Below are 5,565 nucleotides of genomic sequence, written 5' to 3' on the forward strand. Positions count from 1 at the left end.
TAAGAGCATTGCCTGCTCTTCCAAAGGTCCTGAGTTCAATTCCCAGCAACCACATGGTGGCTCACAACCATCTGTAATGGGGTCTGATGCCCTCTTCTGGCCTGCAGGCATATACACACAGAGAGAATATTGTATATGTAATAAATAAATATTTTTTAAAAAAAAGTGTAAATAGATTAAATCAACATGATTAATGCTGAACCAATTTTGTAATGTTTTCAAATGTTGGAGTATTTGATAATTTAATCCACCAAAGATTCAAACATATTTTCTCTCATTCTGTTGTGGCACAGACATGTTACATTTTAAAGCAATTAAACATGAATTATCTACTACAGGAATTCACACAATTCAAGGTTTGATCTCAAATGGAGTCACAAGACAGAGGAGAGGTTGTATGAGATCCTTGGAACTTTTTTTCAAATCCGAAGTCACCTCCCAACATTGCTTTAATTCAGAGTGCTGCACACAGGATGCATCCTTGTGCTAATAGAATTCAAACCCACATAACAGAACAGATAAAGGGGAAAATCCACAGAAACGATTTGGAATTATACCACAGATGCAACATGCAATCCACTGAGCAAAATAAAACCTCCCCATGGAGGAACGCAAGCCGTGTGTGTATGGGAGCAGTTAAGTCAAACATAATTACACTTCTTTTTTTTCATCCTGACTAGTTCATCATTGCTTATCTACAAAGCCACAGGATAGCAATAGAGAAATTCCTGTTGTGCAATATTGTCCAGATGGATTTATGGGGAGAGATGAGGCCAGACACCCTGGTTCCAGTACAGTTTCTGATCTGGGCTGGTTCAAGATGGTCAGGAGTATCTTCAGCCACCTCTTCATGTTCTGATTCCGTCTTTCCAGCCTCAACTCCCACACTCCTTAAAGCCCCTCCCCTTCTCTAAACTAAGGGCTCTTTTAAAAGGAAAAAATTCATAAACAAAGAATTCCTGTGGAGCCACCAGGAACCAGGACCTGATCTGTGTCCTAAAAGATAAAAGCAGGACGGTGTGGGCATTTCTCCGTGGTGCTTTCATTCTGGTGAAAGGCACTGTCACTAATGAGGGTGTCGCGTGTGCTCGGCAGGGGCAGTGCTCTGTACACCACAGTTTCAGCATGGAATTGCCACAGGCCCCAGCCTCCTTTGTGCTGAGCAGAGTCCATCGGAGTAACCTTTAGCAACATGATATGGCATGTGCCTCTTCCAACAAGCATTTTAAGAACCTGGTGTGCCTTCTTACTAGTCTTCCCCCGGTCCCTCCTCAATGCAGAGGACTGAATTCCTGAAGAGAGAGCCTCAAACTGCAAGGATCCAGATGCCTGAATCCCAGATGAAGAAAAAACAGCCCTCAACTAATAAGGTACTGGTAAAGAAGTATGTAACGAGCATGATGTACGTTCGCTTACAGAAACACTGGGTGCTTGTGCTTACAGGGTTAGCCATTAAGCAATACTGTGTAATGGATGGCCATGGAGAAGAAACAGCAGGACTCAGGAAACAAGGAATGTTCCAGACAGCAGTTTTTAATCTAAATGCAGTGTTCAGGGAAGACCTCCTCATCCAGTAACGTGAGTAGAGCAGAAGGAAGTAGCAGTGGGAAAACGTTGCAGAAAGAACAGTGGGCTCAACCTCCCGGCGTCGGGGGACCATATAATATGTTCAAAGAACATCATTAAGGCCACAGTGGGGGCTTGGGAATGAAAGAACAGAAAGCGCTCTTGACTGCTGTGACATCTCTCCAGCCTTCTTACTAGAACCTTGTCCTCTACACATAGAATCAATGACTTTAACCTACTTACCTCTCTCTATCATTTCCCTTTGCTTCTTCCCCCTTCTTTTCCTCATCCAAATCAAGAGGAATGGGGTATGGGGACAGGGTCAAGGCAGTGGTCATTTTTGTTAAGACCAGACGCATATTTCATATAGATGGCAATGATTCAATAGAGACGAACAATAATGGAGAATAAAATAAATCTATCGAGACTCTCATTCAAGAGGGAAAGGCAAGGGGCACAGTGATGGGAGCCGGCCTTGGCTAGGAAATGGGCCAGCTCAACAGAGGCAGTGGGAGATAAGACAAAACCCTGGGCATCACATGGGGCAATGGGGAGGTGCAGTGTATAGCTATGGTTCTATTTTCTTACTGAAACAACTGCCCTGAAAGTTTCCAGAGTTTGCTCATACCAAATAAGACCAGACCAAGTAAAGGTGTGCACTCCAGCCCCACACCCTCCCACGGCAGTCCTACTCTAATGATTTTCCAGGCAAGGTGCTAGCCTTCAAAGTGCTAACTGGGTCATGCTATCCCCCTGCTTAGAGCCCTTAACAGACTTTCCAATTGCTCTTAAAGAACAAATTCTTTCCGTTGAATCTATGGCCCTGCAGGTTCATTTGAAGCTGTTCTTCAGCCTCCACACATTTTCCTCAATCCGGCGCTCTTCTTACCCTTTAGAGGGCAGTTCACGTATCACCTCCTCAAGGACGTCGCCTGCCAACCCAAGAATGAATGCTTGACCGCACCTTCACACATCACCCGGCCCTCTCCTGCAGCACCTGGTTGTAGTGGCATTTCATTTGTGTTTAAAAAATAAAGATGGCCTGAAGATCTGAGAATAAACAGTCCCACTGGTCAGCCTTCCAGACCAGGGTATGGTAACACACACCTTTAATCCCAATAGCCTTCCTAGTTGCCATAGAAATTGGGTGGCGCATGCTTTTAAACCCAGTGGTGCTCGCCTTTGATCCCAGCCCTAGAGAGGAATATAAGATGGGGCGAGACAGCGTTCAGACACAGTCTCCTGCTGAGATTTCAGGAGGCAGGATGGCCATTTCAGACTAAGGTCAAGGTAAGAGCCAGTGGCTGGCTGTTTTGCCTTTCAGATCTTCAGGTTGAACCCCAATTTCTGACGCTGAGTTTTTATTAATCTTGTTTCACCCCGTGGCCCCCATGACTATACCATTATTTGGCATGGCTATTTAGTTGTGTTCTCCCAAGACTCCCAAACTCTCATGGAGACATCAGTTATTCACTATATTCTCAGCATCTTCCATGGTCACTGACTCATAAAACCGCTTCAAGACCATCTCTTCACTGAATGAAATCATTAATAAATACAAGGGTCTAAAGTTTTACTTAATAGCCTTTAAAAGTGTCAGTTTGTTTCCCCTGGGTATTTATAATTTATATACTAAAAAAGAGCATGATCAAATATATGCTCATGCACACACGCACGCACACACACACACACACAGAAAGAGAGAGAGAGAGAGAGAGAGAGAGAGAGAGAGAGAGAGATTTATGTGTTTCCACATAGATCTTTAAACACCCTTAATCAGACAAGTCAGTTGCAATTTGCAACTTACAGCCTAGACTTTAATTCTTAAGGAGAAACTAATGCAGGTATAGATAAACCCCTCACAATTTTTTCTTGAATACAAGTTTCCAGTAAACCTGAGTATAAAGATCTGCTCTCAGGCATAGAAGCCACGTGCATTGGAACTTCACTCGAGAGACTATATTGAAACAATAGGAAAGACAAGAGTATTGTTTGTGAATGCAACTCAGAGTCACTTCCTGAGCTTCTCCTGCAAAGCAGAAAGCAGTTCTCCTCACCTGGTTTCCACACTGCCGTAGAATTTTTCAGACTTGAGCGCCTTTGTGGTGAGGGCACTAAATAGTCTTCTCAGAGAAGTTACCCACTTGCTCACTCTCTCTCTCTCTATCAAACAAAATTGTAGGCAGATAAAAGCATACAAAATAAGGCAGCTAATAGATGCATAGCTGAATATACATATTTTTCTACTTCACCTTCAATTAATAAAGCCAACAGAAATATGAGAAATCCTTGAAGTGTTTCCTTTTTATCATTAAAGAATTTTATCAGGTCTCCTCAAGCAGTTAAGAGCACTAGCTGCTTTTCCTGAGGACCCAGGTTCAATTTCCAGCACCTTCATGGCAGCTTACAACCAGTCCCAGGGCATCTGGCACCCTCTTCTGGATTTCCTGGGCACCAGTACACACATGAATATATGCAGGCATGTAACATGGTAGGCTGGCTTGTTGCGGTTTCTGTCCCCACTGCTATTTAGCCCCAAAGAAAATCACACAGAGATCTCTATAAGTTATAAAGCTGATTGGCCCATTAGGTCAGGCTACATATTAGCTCTTGTAGCTTATATTAACCCATTGCTCTGATCTATGTTAGTCATGTGGCTCAGTACCCTCTTCAGTGGGGCAGATCACATCCAGCTGCTTCGGTGATCTGGGCTGGACTGGGAGGAATCAACTTCCTCCTTCCCAGAATTCTCCTGTTCTCATTGCATCATTTCTACTTCCTGTCTGGTTTTCCCGTCTATACTTCCTGCCTGGCCAATCAGCGTTTATTTAAAACATAATTGACAGATTACAGACAATTCTCACGCACCACAGGCAAAACTCTCATACACATACAAATACACAAAAAATTATTTAAAAGATTTTATGTAGGAACTACTTTGAAGAGGGTGGGCACAATGGAATGGACACACCTGTGTCTGCACTTTGGAAGCTGAGATAGGTGATCTACTGTGAACTGAAGTCAGCCTGGCCTACAAAGCAAGTTCAGGCCAGATGGGGCTACATAGTCAAACTCTGGAAAACACAAAGAAAGGGAAACTATTTTGAAGAAATTTTTAGAATGGCTTAATTTTTACAGCAGAAAGACAAGATAAGCACCATCCTGTGCTGCATGCCTTTTTTTTTTTTAACCTGCCAACAAGTAATATTCTGTCAGTATTCATTGCTCTGAGGACACTTCAGAAGGACAAAATGCAGGCCAAGTTCAAGTAGTGGCTCTGCAGTGGTGCTCCAGGAGAGCTTGCCCTTGCCAAAGCCACCAGGGCCACCCAGACGGATCTGCCCCCAGGAAGCCAGCAGGGCTGTGCCTCGTGTTATTAGCTCTGCTAAGAGCGGGTTTCTTGCCACCTTCTTTCTCACACCTGAGAAACAGCCCTACTCTGCAGCCCCACGCTCGCATCCAAAACATCTTGAGCTGACTCCAACACGCATGCCTTCGTGACCAGTTTTAGAAATTGACATATTATTCAGAAGCTGATACTTCTGGGCTCATGACTCATCGTCTCTCTTTTTCACACCGGCTGCTTCGGGAATCCACGTGAGACGTCGTTCAGCTGTGGCTGTTAAAATTTACAATTACAATTCTTATGATGCTTTGTTTAAACTGATATTGGTAATGTTACTGTTTTTAGATTTAAAGAACAGTCTAGTTTTATATATATATATATATGTGTGTGTGTGTGTGTGTGTTATATAACATATATATGTATATATATATATACACATATATCATCTTCTATTTTCAAAATTCTCAATTTTTGCTATTATCCTGGTCTTAACGGTAGCTTTTGATCAAACATTTTAAAAATTGCCTTGACTAAAGGAAGACAATATGAGTGTTTGGAGCATCAAGGCAGCATAAGGAGGAAGTCAATTCTTTGTATGGTTCCAGGAGACAAGAAAGAGCATTTAGGTCTTGACTTGAACTTGGTCAAGAAGA

General features: G+C 42.9%; 1 long non-coding RNA gene across 1 annotated transcript; it reads left to right on the top strand.

Moving 5' to 3' along the window:
* The first annotated feature begins 939 nt into the window (after positions 1–939).
* Positions 940–3,142, top strand: LOC125394600 (uncharacterized). Its single transcript, XR_007230273.3, has 3 exons — positions 940–1,370; positions 1,444–1,578; positions 2,396–3,142. It is a non-coding gene; the product is annotated as an uncharacterized LOC125394600 (long non-coding RNA).
* The last annotated feature ends 2,423 nt before the right edge of the window (positions 3,143–5,565 follow it).

The sequence above is a fragment of the Myodes glareolus genome, chromosome 1 (assembly GCF_982192425.1).
Source record: "Myodes glareolus chromosome 1, mMyoGla1.1, whole genome shotgun sequence".
In the NCBI taxonomy this organism is placed as follows: domain Eukaryota; kingdom Metazoa; phylum Chordata; class Mammalia; order Rodentia; family Cricetidae; genus Myodes; species Myodes glareolus.